The 15,536-nt window shown below is 39.2% G+C and overlaps 1 long non-coding RNA gene across 1 annotated transcript in view; it reads right to left on the bottom strand.

Annotated features, from left to right (window-relative positions):
• Positions 1-15,536, bottom strand: part of LOC127530263 (uncharacterized) — a 243,526-nt gene that overhangs the window by 96,904 nt on the left and 131,086 nt on the right. The window lies entirely within an intron of this gene.

Raw genomic sequence — 15,536 nt, forward strand, 5'->3', positions numbered from 1 at the left:
CTATAAATTTAAAATAACTTCTAGACCATGACAAGTTGTTTTGATAAAGTAAAATATTAGATTGCTGATTGTTCTTTTGTTGTGTTGTGTCTTGTTTTGGGAAAATTTTGTCGTTTTTTTGTCTGACTTTTGTTGTTTCTCTCATGTTTTTGTTGTTTTGTTTCTCATTTTTGTCTCGCTTGTGTTTTTTGTCTTATTGTTGTCATTTTGTGTTTTGCTTTGTGTGTCATTATTGTCATTGTGTTTTTTTCTGTCCTGTTCGTGTTGTCTATTTTTTGCCATTTTGTGTTTTGCTTTTGTAATTTTTCGTCTTGTTTTTGTCATTTGTCCATTTTCTTGTCACTTTGTAAGTTTTTTGTCTCATTCTTTGTTTTGTTTCATGTTGTTTGTATCTTTTTTTTTGCCATTTTGTGTCTCATTTTTGTAATACTTTGTCTTGCTTTCATTGTTTTTTGTCTTTTCTTTGTCTTTATGATCATAAAGTAAAATCCTGTGTGGTTCAGCTCCAGGTGACTAAATGTTGTGTTCCTTTGTAGACACTCTGTGATCTGGAAGTTGTAATGAGGAAATGATAAACTGAGGATGAATGTTGATGAAACTGAACTTATTTTTTCTTAAATTTCGGTTTGCTCATGATGTTTTGTAGAAAGATAATTCCTTAAATGTGAATATCTTCAGAATGTACTTTTGTTGCACCAAAACAAAGGAACCATCAGGAGTTTATAGGTTTTTATGCTGTGGTTTTATTTCTCCGACCCACTTGTGATCAAATTTGTTTCTTTTTTGTCGTTGCATTCAGAGTCTTACGGTGAAGGAGGGAACCTGACCTGCACATGTACGCTGATGAACACATGGCGAGCAGACAAACACACACACTCATAAAACACACACGACGGCCAGACGCAACCCGACACCCGGTGGGAGTCAGCGTGGGTGTTGTGCGTTCGCCCCGGACCGCTCTGTTCTTTCCACACGCGTGTTCGCCGCCGCCTTTGTTCCCGGGGCAGGCCCGTTTTCCGGATCTGTGTTTTTCTTCTCTGATTTGACTGATTCTGTTTTCCCTGCTGTCTTCGGGCCCGCGGGGTCACGGCGGTTGACGGGAGGCAGCTGCACGGTCGGGCCGCTCCGTGCGACGCCCCCTGTCTGCAGCGGCGTGTTTGCACAGCAGCTTCCAGACGTTTCCACACACGTGAACACGCATACGAACTCCTCGCCGCCTCATCCAATCAGCAGGCCTGATCAGCCAACGCTCACATCTCCCTGTCTGCTCGTCTGCTCCATAATTCATAGACGGAACAGATGGACTCTCTCCAGCGCTCATGTCAGATAGAAGGACTCATTTTTCAGCTAACTCAGGATCTAACCGGACTTCTCTATTCTCTGTGCACGGCCTTGCTTAATGTTTCAGGGCATGAAGAGGAGATTAGAAGACACAAACATACAAATGATCAATGTTTTATTAATGCAGTTTCTAAACAGGAGATGTGTGGGGAAATAATCGATACAAAAACTTTACAAACTGCGCTGAGACTCTCAACTATCCCACGCTGCTCATGGAAATCTTTCTCTTTCTTTCAGCCACCCTCAGATTTACAGAACTACAAGTTTGGTGTTGTGTTTTCCAGCAGGAGGTCTTACTGAGCGCTTAAATACAATCTATAGATCAGTCAGACTTTTAGACACCAAATCAACAAGATCCTGCATTTTATATACGTCCAAAACTCAACATAACTAGTTTAAAAAGCAGGTTTCACCTTAAAAGTTTGTAGCCCTCCTGGTTTATTTATTATGGAGTTATTTACACTGCAGAAAATGACATTTTTCAGCAGTTTCAGCAGTAATTTGTTCAAAAACTTACCGTTTACTTTTGCAGATTTTCCGTTTTGTTTAATTATATTTAACTATTAGTAAAATCAGAGAAAAAAAGTATTAATTTGAATGTTAACTGTAAAAAAAACATAAACTTACACTGCTTTTATTGTATTTAAAGATTTATATCATACATTACATATTTAAATCAAAATATTGTTGATTTGTAGATATTTGCCATTAATTGAAAGGAACCTTTAAAGTGTTTAAGTATTATTTGGTTGAAAAATGGTTCATTTTTTCTGTTATTTTACAGATTTTCCTTGTTTTGCTTAACTATATTTAATTACTAGAAAAATCATAGAAACAAGCATTAATTTTAATGAATGAAACCCATAAAATTACACCGCTTTTACTGTATTTAAATATTTACATCATACATTATACAAAAATATTGTTGGTTTACAATAAAATATAATAAACTGACTTTATTAATCCCTGAAGGGAAATTCAATCGTCGGGTCTCATCTGTTTACTTTTGAATTAAATAGTCTGATTGCTGATGGTAGAAAGATCTTCTGACTCCTTCAGTCCTGCAGCGCAGCGATTTACAGACATTTGCCATTAATTCAAAGGATTTCTTTTTAAATCTAAGTATTGTTTGGGTGGAAAATGTTAAATTATTTCAGTTATTTTACAGATTTTCATTGTTTTGTTTAATTATAAAATCAGACAAAGAGTATTAACTGTGAAAAACAGGCTAAAATCATGAATTACACTGTTTTTACTGCATTTATATATTTATATCATGTTACATATTTAAATCAAAAACATTGTTGGTTTCTAGATATTTTCATTAATTTAAAATAATTTTAAAATTTTTTAAAAATATATTATTTGGTTGAAAAATGGCAAATTATTTCTGTTATTTTACAGACTTTCCTTATTTTATTGAATACCAGAAAATATGCAGTAAGAAAACAAAACATATTATTTTACTGTTGAAAAACTGCTACAAATGTACATAATTTCTGCACCAAAAACAGTAATTTGTTGGTTTACAATGTAATAATTTTACCTACAAAAATTACATATGTTTTATCCTTTTTTTGATATTATGGTATTCCACAATATTTTTAAAACATACTTTTTTGTCTGCTTTCTACAGTATATACTCAGTTTTGTTTGCATGTGGGTGAATCCGACTCCTGGGTTGGCAGGTCAGGGGTCCAAGAAACGATGAGTACCCAAAATGTTGTGGCTATAGGAGAATAGATGGTTTGTAACTAAAAACCACAGAACACATTGAACACTTTTTTGCAAATCAAAACCATTTGCAGTTGTAAATGGTTTTCATTTCTGTGCAAAGAACCAATAAAGAGAGTTTTAAAAGTCTCCAAGGCCGAGCAGGACGACTGAACCGATCCTCTACGACACCTACCAGGGTTATTTCAACAGATTAAACAAACTCCCGAAGACTGACTGAACCTTTATGCAGCTGTTTTTAAGTGTTCTGTCTGCGATGAGTAATATGAACTTGATGTTTAGTGGCTTTTTGTAAAGGAAAGAAAAGCACAAAACCTGCAATGGATTCCAAAGACAGCTCAGTTTCAAGGTGAATAAAAAAGTCTTTGCTTCTCCAATCCAGTGTGTGTTTGAATTTATTATCTCTTTTCTGGCTGCATTTGTAATCTGTAGTCAAGCAAAGTTATGTGAGAAGACGGCGGAACGGGATCATTTTAGAGACCGATTGAAGCTCATCGAGTTTCTGAAAGTCTCACGTCTTGAGTCTTTGTCTTTATGGGACATTATGGGTCAGGATTGACTCGTCGTTCATTCTGGATGTGGACTGAGGTCCGGACTATGAGAAGTGTTGAGTTATATCTTTGTTTCCTTGCTTTAAGGAGCCAACATGTCTGCTGTGGTCAGTGGGGTAAGGGTTGGTGGTCAGAGGTTTGAGGCTGCTGACCACTGGGACTCTTCTTGCATGTCGTGTACAATAAATCTCCCAATTAATAAGAATCTGTGCAGACCTCAACGTGTAAACCTGTCTAATAATTCACAACCAAGAATGTTGAAAGAATGCTAAAAACGTCAATTGAAATTAACCGCCTCAAGATATTTGAGATTTACCTTATTTATCACATTCTGTTCTAGATGTCTGGAACCTCTGAATTGGAAAAATAGTTGGAGAAATGACCTTAGAGGACATGTGAACATAACTTTACTCCATGACTGGCCACATGAACACAGAGGTTTATTGCTCTGAAAGGGAAGAAAAATGAACATATTTGAAGAAAGACTATTGGAGAGATCAGAGAGTTACTGTAATGGCATCACGACAAAGCAACGATGGAAGCTTTATAACCTTTAAAAGTGGTCATGTAAAGAAATCCCAGTGTTAACAGATGAACAATGCAGCAAAAATGTGTTATAGCAACATTGGTGCAACATGCAAAAACTTTCATTTCAGATCACAATCAGCTGACGTAGCGTTCACTTGCACTCAAAATTAATCAAAAAATGTCTAAAATGACTAAAGAAGACAGTATCCAAAACAGTTAAATTACTCAAATGTGTCCCAAATGATCTAAAACTTGTCCAACACGACCGGACATTGTCCAAAATGACTCTAAATGGGTCCAAAAATAAGCCAAAAAGTGTCAATATGGGTCAAATAATGTCCAAAATAACTTGAAAAATGGCCCAAAAGACACAAAAATTGTACAATGACATTACAAATTTCTGAAATGACTCAAAGATGTCCAAAATTGATTGAAAAAAATATTCATATTTGATCTAAAACTACCTTCAGCTTGTCCAAAATGACAAGAGATGTGTCTTAAAGGATTTTAAAAATTGCCAAAATGACTCAAAATAGTCCAAAGTGACTGTAGTTGAGTACGTGGTTACAGTGATGCCGTGCTGCTATTTGGCAATGACACAGAAATCTTTAACAAATCCGTGGATACAGACTATAAGCTCCGTCACTGCCAGAATCTGATCACGTGGTCTTTGTGTCATATCTGAACTTCCCTGAAAATTTCATCCAAATCTAGTAAAGACAGACTAACAGAAGGACCAATGTGACATAGCTCCTTACACATAAAGACTGTGAAAGGAATCCACTGGAAAATTCAGGTTGTTGAAGCGTACTGCAACCTGGTTTGTTCAAAATGTGCGTAATGCTACATGAATGTATCGCAGCCATATTGATACTACTGTGTTTCTAGCTAAAAATAAAAATAAACAACAACAAAAACACCCCAGAACCAGATACTGGAGTCTGCTGGATTCACTCCTCTGGCCTGCGGCTGTAAAACACTCCACAGACCTTCTGTGATTCATAGCTGCTGAAAATTCAGTTTGTGGTGCTCTGCAGTTTGGAATGTGAACATACAATAATTTCCCATGAAATATGATCGCTCTTTGTACGGTTATTTAGTTTGCAGCATCTGGCAGCGGTGTGTGAAGCCCGCTGAAGCCTTCGTCCTGCTCAGAACCCCGCCGTGGGAACTCCCAGGAACAATAAATAACTCGATCACGTTGCACATTTTAATTTCTGGTGAATTTACATGACTAATAGCGACACTGATTCTCGCTCTGCTAATATGAGGACTGTACAAGCACGATAATTCACGGCACGTTAGGAAAAGTAGGTGGGGGAACGATTACCGAGGCTCCGGTTTCATGCTTCTAACCCTGCACTCTGGCCGTCGCTCACGTTGGAGGTTTTTTGTTTTGTCGTGGATGGAGCAATGCTGAGTTGGCCCGTGGTTCTTCTAATGAGAGCAGAACTCTCTGGGCTGCTGCCACCCCGACGGACCTGGAGAGGCAGCGAGGAAATAACACAACGACAAGCAAACGACGGCGTACACACACTGTTTGCTTCAACCCGACAGTCATGTGTAGGGCTGGCCCGAATAGTGGTTTCTGGCCTCCGGATATTCGGGCCCTATTAAAGACAAATATCCGGATATTCGTTCCGCCCCATAATGTCCGACGGGGGTGGGGTGGGGGTGGGGTGGGGGTGGGTGGTGGTTGGGGGTGGGGTGGGGGTGGGGTGGGGGTGGGTGGTGGTTGGGGGTGGGGTGGGGGTGGGGTGGGGGTGGGTGGTGGTTGGGGGTGGGGTGGTGGTGGCTTGTGCCGGAGACGGCCCGAATATTCGGATCCGTTCGTCTGGTCTCCCGGGAATATTCGGATACCAAAATTAATATCCAGATACCACTGTAGCGAACGAATATTCGGATATTCGGGTCCAGCCCTAGTCATGTGTTGTATTTATTCCTCAGATATGATAACCGTATTTTCCACATTATAAGTCACACCTTTTTTCATAGTTTGGCTGGTCCTGTGACGTATACTAACATATTAAAATATGTAATTTCACATGTTCTCCACCCTTTAGGGGCCAGAGATTTTTCAATAAAATATTCAGTTTAGGTATCACTTTTTCAAAAGGTTGTAACTTGAAAATGATTACAGATAAAGGTAAAGTATAAATGAGAAAAATCATTAGTACACTGCAAAAACTGAAAATTTTACCAAGTCCATTTGTTTTATTTTTAGTCAAAATGTCTGATCCAACTTGATTTAAAATAAATTTACTTAACAAGTGACATTTCAGCAGAAGGAGGGACTCGTTTTAAGACAACGCATCTGAAATATCTTGTTAAGTCAAACAATCTTGAAATTATCTTGTTTTGAGTTGTAATTTACAAGAAAACTCAAAATAAGTTTAACCCTCGTGCCGTCCTGCGGGTCAAACTGACCCGTTTTAAAGTTTGAAAATGTGGAAAAAAATAGATTTTCACAGTGAAACTTCTGATGTCCACATTTTCAACATGTTTGGGAAATCTTTGAACATTTTTTTGGTGAAAAATACGAAATGTTACACAAGTTTCTTAAGAACATTCACATAAAAATCAACCAAAACCCAACAAATTTCACTGGATTTTGGTTCATTTTCATGTGAATGTTCTTAAAGAAAACATAAGTTTTACTGATATATATGTAATTATTTTTAGATATTTTTGGGATTTTTTGGAATATTTTTACTCATTTTTTGAAAATATTTACAAGAATTTTCTTGCCATTTTTTTGGCATTTTCCTCCTGAAGGTTTTGTAAATTTTCAGAAATTTGAGGAATTTTTTTGCTGAATTTTTGGACTTTTTTCAGACGAGGAAAACATATTTTTTGGTGCCCTTAAATGAAGACAGCAGGAGGGTTAAATTCAGCAGTGTTTTGGTGCTTAAAGGGTTGAATGTTATTTCACACTGACCGATATGACCAAGAAGCAAACATTACTTCATGACAACCAGGAGGATGCGCCACGCAACTTTCCTGCAAGAGACTGGACGGATCGACAAAGCATGGACTTCACTGATGACCGAAACCATCCTGTCGGGATTCAGAAAGGCCGGAATAATTGGAACTGGAGCTGAAGCTGAGTCTGACGACAGCCACGCAGGAGAGGAAGTGGGGCTTCATCTTCCTCTGGAGTTGTTCAGAAGTGACACCCAGGATGAAGGATTCAAAGGATTTAGTGATCTGGAGTGAGATCGAGAGCTTGGTAAACGTTGCTTAACGGTATCTTGCTTTTTAGACTCACAACTTTATTTTTATTGCTCCTATTCATCCTCCCTGTAATGTTCTTCATGCTATAATGTATTTGAATAACCATTAATGTGTTACGTTAACATACTGAACACCTATTCAGCCTGTTGTTCTTTATTCTATTGTTATTATAACAACTTGCCTTTCAAGATAAAATGTCTGCTCTTGGTCTCGGATTTTGTAAAATAAATTTCCAAAAAATGCGACTTATAGTCCAGTGTGACTTTATATGTTTTTTTCTTCTTCATGATGCATTTTTTGACCGGTGCGACTTATAGTTCGAAAATACGGTAATCAGGGTGAGATCTAATCAAGAAGAGACTGCATCATAGCCCTGAATGGACTCGGACGTCACTCTGAGTGAATTGACTCCATGCAGAGGCTTTATTAAATGCCGTACGGTGAGCTGGCTGCTGGACTCCTGCCCTGCACCGGGCAAGCAGCTCCAATTAGTGAAATTTATTTAGATTTGAAATGACACAATGATTCCCGAAAGCCAGCTTCCTAAATTAATACACAACACACATGCTGGGAAAAGTGAGGCGGAGTGAGAGCGCCGGCCATGGAAAGAGCAGCATCATCCTGATAGAAAGGACAGACGATGTGACCGAGTGGAGGGCCGGAGAGGGGAGGGAAAAAAGGCGAAGAAGTGGCAACGAATGCATCCAAAGGGAGCTGGGTGTTATCAGAGCATGCAGCTCCAAACCCCACACACGGGGTTATACGATCCAGAGTGTAACGCAACAACTGGAGGAATAAACAGCTAATAAAAGGAGGAGCTATGGTGCCCAGCTGCCTTCTGGCTGCACGGTCCGTTTGCCGTCATCATTAGCGAGGACTTGATGGAAAACTTTTCTGTTTTTCTGCCAGACTGAACTCGCCGAGGCTGAAACGTAGCTCTCAAAGCCAACAAAATCAAACACAACTCCTCTTTGCCAAACATCTCACACACATTTATTTGTCACGGTTTGTTCATTAGCGGCGAGCGTTGAGGACACGCGGGCACCGAGAAACGCTTCAGGCCCTGACAACCTGAGCCGGCGGAGGCGTGTTGAAACCCGGAGTTCCTTTTCCTGACAGCTCTTTTTCCTCCTTGATTTATGACCTGGAGGTGAAACAGAGTTCCCCCGGTCCACCTCGGAGTGCACAAACTAATGAACCAGATGCATTATTTATTATTGAAAAAGCAAAGCCCAGAACAAAAGCTGAGGTTTTCGGTCGGAATGGCCGAAACATTCCAAACGCAGAGGAGAAGGAGCGCTTTCCTCCTCCTGCCGTCCTCGCTTTGCACGTCAACCGCCGCCAACTATAATATTAGCCGGATAAAAGATTGTTGCCGTGTCGTCTGTAATGTGAGTCGATGGGGACGGCGGTTCCTACGCTGTAATTCAGGAATCAAAGTGATTGTTGCTTATCTTGATCAGCGGTGGGCCGGCGTGCTCGCTGTGAGAGCCAGTGGAAAAGATTAGATCTTAATTGTCAGACATTACAGCACGATGGCAACCGGAGAGACAGGCAGAGACACCACCGCGCCTCGTAATAATCCTTCATGGTGTTGACACTGAGATCCGAGTTAAAATAAAACTAACAAGCTCCGAGGATTGAGTCATTCCCTCTATAGTTACATTAATGAGAGAGGAGTTATTCTTGTAGTATCACCTTACCTCTACCAAGACAAGATCTGACACAAACATTTCAACCTTTATTTCTGTTCTAAGCAAAGTGAAATCCGAGCACCGGTGAAGTGCTGCTGTGACTGTCTTCTTTGGATTTTTTTTTAAAAGATTTAACTTTGTCAGAGGTGTTTTTTTTAAATGCTGTGAGCACTTTAGGCCTCCTGCTTGATTTATTTTTGCAGACCCCAGAACCCCCAACACTCAGACCTGACCACATCTATTTGTTCCAGCCGATCCAAAGTGTTTGTGGAAGAACCGCGACCTGACCCACATCCAGAGTTTATCTGAGGCCTGGACACAGACCTCTCTGAAGTTTTCCACCTTGTTGATTCCAAAAAAAAGAGACATTTTTACTTTCTTATGTCCCTACTTAGCAGTAAATATCCCCAGTATCAAGACAAACTGCGGTGTAGCAAACATAAAAACATCATTTTATTCAGCAGAAATGTATTTAAGTTCTTTTGTGCTTCGTCATTAATAAGCTTGATGTCGGACTCACTGGATGTGGATTTGAAGAACAGAGCTGTCATCTCTGCTACACATTTCATGCAACTACTTCCTGTCTTTCTGCTATCTGCATCTGTCTAGTTTCAAAATCCCAACAGTGAAACAGGTCTCGCTTGTATTTTTTTGTCTACTTTTTTTGCCGTTTTGTTTCTTGCTTTTATCATTTTAGGTCTCATTTGTGTCATCTGTGTCATTTTTTGTCTTTTTTTTGTCGTTTTGTAACTTTTTTCATGTCATGTCTCACTTTTTGTTGTTTGTGTCTCATTTTTGTCATTTTGCATCTCAGTTAAATAATATTTTGTCTTGTTTTTGTTGTTTTTTTGTGTTTTCTTTTTTTGGTTTGACCATAATTAAAAATCCTAAATGGTTCAGTTCCGGAAGGCTGTGACTAAATGTTGTGTTCCTTTGTAGACACTCTGTGATCTGGAAGTTGTAGCGTGGAAATGATAAACTAAGGCTAAATGTTGCTGAAATGTAATTTATTTTTCTTAAGAAATTTCCAGTTGTTTTATTCTAGTCTGCTCTACAGGAAGTCCTCGGTTTACAACGTCCTCGACTTACAGCGTTTCGTCATTACGTCTGAACTGGTTCAGTGGCACTAGTTGGCACTGTGGAGGAATACTGTGCGTACAGTCGTCATGCGTCTTTGTTTACATTTGCAGCCAGAGTGGATTATTCTACATTCACTCATCATGGCTCCAAGCGTGAGTCAGACCTACAATTTACATTTTTGCCGGTGTTTTCCTACCGAGCTGTGTGTGTTACTGTAGTTGTACAAATATGTAAACTGACTGATATCGTGATGCGCATAACAGCTTTGTTGACATTTTCACCGGAGTTCTGACTTACGGCGAAAATCGACTTAGATCACACGTAGGAACGGAACTCTGATGTAAGTCGAGGACCTTCTGTAGTCAGACCTGTCTCCATAGATCCAAATAATGGTCTGACTCCACCTCATTACCATCCAGCAATTAAAAGACAAGAAAGTTCCCTATTTCTTTGTATTTCTTTTAAATTCGTCACAATCGTTGTGGGCGGCACTTTGCCCATGATGCAGCTATGGCACCGCTGCAAAAAAGTGATAGAAGAGGGGGAAAATTTGGATTTGCATGTTCAAATCATTGACAGAACTTGATGTTTTAGCGTGTAGCCTGCAGTTGTAGGCTTTTGTTTATGTTAGATTTTGGAAACTGTGAGCAAAGATAGCAGGATGGAAGGAAAATGAGTGAAATAAACGGTGGAACATCCACATTCAGTGAGTCAGACTATCCTATCCGTGACACTATTTGCATTAGTATATGCTACTGTTTCAACAAAAACATTTCCCTGTCACTTTTTTTTTGCATTCATCCTAGTTTCATGATGACTGTGAGTGGTTTAAAGAAACTCTAACAAGTCAGAACATTTTTCCCCCTACAGAGGAATGATAATGAGGTGCAGCCAGAACATTCTCCAGCGCTGTGGAGATAGCTCTGGCTAAAAAGAGTGGTTCTGACCTGCAAGATAAAAGCCGCTGCTCGTGTAGGTCTCACTTTAAAAAAATAAAAATCAGCGTGAAAAGATGTGGGCAGTGAGAATCCTGGGTGGCGTTGTGGGAAACACTCTGGCCTTAGATTTACAGCCATCAAGTTACATTAAGAAAAGGAGGAAAAACTCTTCTGGACACAAGAGGAAACCCAAATTAAACACGATATTTCATTTTCACTGCGATCCAAACTGCAGTAAACACAGGAAGTAAGCGAGCGGCTGCGGGGCTCACCCTCTGCTTTCACTGTTTATCTCTGTTTTTCTTTCACGTGATAAGTCCGTCCTCTGGCCCACGAGCTGTTGGTTTTAACAGAGATGTCATCAATCACAGCAGCATTTACAACTCCCCTCACATTAATAACGCCACGTATTTATTTAAATTCTTATTGGTTTGACAGCAGCAGTGAAAACATGTGCGAGTGTGTGTGTGTGAGTCTGACACTGGATGGAAATCTACTACAAAAACCGAAAAAAAGGCATACAAAAACAACAAAAAATAGTTTAGATGTTTTAATTTTTACCATGCTGCACTGTTCATATGGATCCTTCTGTTTTTCAAACAGAGAGATAAGGTGGAATAAGTCGATATTATTTCTGATTTTAATTATTAGCCTTTCTTGTTTTAACTTTATGCTAATTGTCTGTCATATTGCCTTCTGGCTTTTTATATGAATTAAGTTAATAATAAGTTAAAGTTATGAGAGAGGAGGTCAAGAACCAAAATTAAAAGATAAAAGGAAAAATTAGGAAAATTATAATGAGATATATTTTTTGTTGGCTATATGTCTCTAGAGGGGAGATAATTTTTTAGAATTAGAAAAAAGTCCAAATGAATTAATGAAAATATTATCCAAAGGGTCTATCAATAATAATTGTGAATCAAAGGGAGTTTTTTTTAATTAATGTATTTCAACTTTTTTAAAGAAGAAAATACTCATAAGTCAGAATTATAAGAAACATTGAGATAAATAATAAGTATTTTTTATGATCACATGACACTAGTGATAGAAATTGTTCAAAGCTGGCAGATAATTTTAAAATAATTCATTCAAATTAATCCTAATTTTAAAAAAATGAAAAAACTGATTGTGAATTTAGAGCTAAAATAACAAGCATTCTTATTTTTTGCTAACTTCATGGGCAGAATGAACATTCCTCTTCTCATAAACATATTTAGTATAAAGATAAGATATGACATCACGTTGGGGGAAAATGGTTAAATTTAATGTTTTTTTTAAAGGATTTTACTTGAAAAATGTGATTATCCTGATAACATTCCAGCCTCCAGCTCATTTTAAAGTCTCTGACATTACTCACAGCATTTTATTTTCTTTGTATTCTTCCTTATGAGTCTAAATTCACACAGCTTGTTGTCGGGCATAGGACCCAGCTTTAATATGAGAAACTCTTGCAGACAGATTCCTCTCTGCTACCCGAGGCTGCATCAAGAAGGAGTTTTATTTTGCCGGTGTGTTGGTGGGCCGCTTCAAGAAGCTTCATGTTGATTTAAATCGGGCAGAAACATGTCAGGAAGCTCTGATACTCTGACCTGCTACGAGCACGGTAAAAACAACCTCCCTGCAGAAGCACTCCGAACACAAATATTCTTCCTCCATGTTTACCCTGGCAGAGGGCCCGGGCGCTGGTATCCATCACACCAGCAAACAGGAAATACCTCCAACATGCTCAGACTTTATCTCAGCATCGGGCTGCGACGCTGCTCACTTTGCACCGACGACAATGGAAATCCACTCGACTCATGGCTTGAAACGAAGAGCGGCACTGAAGCTCCACTCCACCGACTCCATCATGACCATGTATATTTTATTTCCCGTCCAACATCGAGGCGGAAGACGAGACGGAGATCTCTGTGACGGCTAGCCTGGCTAATCTGCATCGACAGCTGTGCCATGACACCAGGAATTAGTCGTTGCTCATGCAAATAGAGTGCATATGCTAATACCGGAGCTAATTGGTGGAAAGAGGGAGGGAGCGAGCGGTACGGCTTGTCAGTTGGAAGTTATCTGGATGGAGACGCTCTCAGCGGTGGAGGAGGCTTCCAGCAGCCCTCATTACACATGTGGAGGAGGCCGCAGACGACACCGTTCAGCTCCGGCTTCTACAGATGGCAGATCTGTCCCCTCCTTACATCACCACAGCTCTGAGCAGATTAGAATGTCTCCTGCTCTGCATGCTGGATGTGATGAATACATTGACATTTTTAATGCTAATAAACCCGCCGTCATTATGTAGGAACCAGTGAGGCAATGGCAGCCATTAGCAGCACTGACTGAGGAGCAACGCTTAGAGCTTTATGGATTTTAAAAAAAACAAACAAAAAACAATCATTATAGAGGCAAATATTGTACACACTAAAACAGATCAATTCTATAAAGTTTGGCAGCCTTACCTAGACTGTCTTCAGCCACAGCGAGAAAAGGCTGCCATTCTGGCTTGTTGATTTCACATGACCTGCTCATTTTGTTTCTTTTTTGGTCATTTTCAGTCCATTTTGTGGACATTTTAGGTCTTTTTGTGGTCATTTTCTGCATTTTTGTGGCCACTTTTAGTCTGTTTGTGATAATTTTAGGTGCTTGTGTGGTCATTTTGCAATTTTTTTGCAATTATTGTGTGTGTCTCTCGTCATTCTATGTCTCTATATGATAATTATCCATCTCACTGAGTCATTTTGTGTTTTTCTGTGGTCATGTTGTGTCTTTTTTTGGTCATTTTCAAACTGTTTTGTGCACATTTTAGGTCTCTTTGTGTTAATTTTGTGCATTTTTGTGCTCATTTTATGCCATTTTCCATCTGTTTGTGTCAATTTTCGGTGTTTTTTTACATATTGGTAAGCTTGGATGGATGGATGGATGGATAGATGGATAGACGGATGGATAGATAGCGGACGGACAGACGGACAGACAGACAGACAGACAGACAGATAGAGGATGGATAGAGGATGGATAGATGGATGGATGATAGATAGATAGATAGATAGATGATGGATGGATGGATGATGGATGGATGGATAGATGGATAGATAGATAGATGATGGATGGATGGACGGATGGATGGATGGATGGATGGATGGATAGATGGATGGATAGATGATAGATGGATAGATGGATAGATGGATGGATAGATGGATGGATAGATGGATAGATAGATAGATAGATAGATAGATGATGGATGGATAGATGGATAGATAATAGATGGATAGATAGATGATGGATGGATGGATGGATGATGGATGGATGGATAGATGATGGATAGATAGATAGATAGATGATGGATGGATGGATGGATGGATGGATAGATGGATGGATAGATGATAGATGGATGGATAGATAGATGATGGATGGATAGATGGATGGATAGATGATAGATGGATGGATAGATAGATGATGGATGGATAGATGGATGGATAGATGATAGATGGATGGATAGATAGATGATGGATGGATAGATGGATAGATAATAGATGGATAGATAGATAGATAGATGATGGATAGATGGATGGATAGATGGTTGGTTCTGCTGAAAGCTGTAATTTGAAGTCATTTTGAGGATTTTTCCCCCTCACTGACATTCTCAGAAGAATTTCTTGATAAATTACAATCGATGTCTGTTGACACCCCCAAAAGGTTGATTCTCAGTTCAAGTTGCCATGGAGATAAGTATGAATCAGAGTTGTTAGTTCAGAATCCTCCCACATTATCTGACTTCAGAGAAACTAATGAGGCGTAACGAGCCGAGAACCATCTGGATGATGGAACCGGGATGGAAAAAGGCTGTGATCCGTCAGACAACAAAGTGATATGTAGGGATCAGTGAGACGGCCAAAAATATCACAACTGGATTCTTTCATATTGATTAATATCAGCAATCATCACAATACGGATTAAATATCATTACTGAGGAAAGAAATACTTTCCACGAGTTTGTTAGAGCTCATATACAGCCACGAAAAGTCGTTTTCCACTGCCTGGTGCACTCTAAAATAACAATCCTCCAATAAACAAATACATAAAAACAGCAAACATCTGTAAGATAATGACATATAGATTTCTTAGCAGATTTACATACAGTAAAATCATGTAATTTTACTGTCATATATTGTAAAATAACACAAATACTAGTGATGTGGATGTTGTTTACAGTTTGTCCTGTTTATTTGATGCTGTTTTTTTCTTTATGGTCAACGTTAAATCCGTCCCTCCAGGAATTTGCGAAGTTGCGATCGCAAGAATTAATGAAAATTCAACCAATCTTGCAAGACTGTGATGGCAGCTCGAGCACTCCAGCTCACACACGGCTCTGCTCAAATGCTACAACGCTACTCTACACAGTGGAAACTCAGCCACACAACTTTGAACCATGACACGGAAAGTTCTGT

The sequence above is a fragment of the Acanthochromis polyacanthus genome, chromosome 16 (genome assembly GCF_021347895.1).
Source record: "Acanthochromis polyacanthus isolate Apoly-LR-REF ecotype Palm Island chromosome 16, KAUST_Apoly_ChrSc, whole genome shotgun sequence".
Taxonomy (NCBI): Eukaryota; Metazoa; Chordata; class Actinopteri; family Pomacentridae; genus Acanthochromis; species Acanthochromis polyacanthus.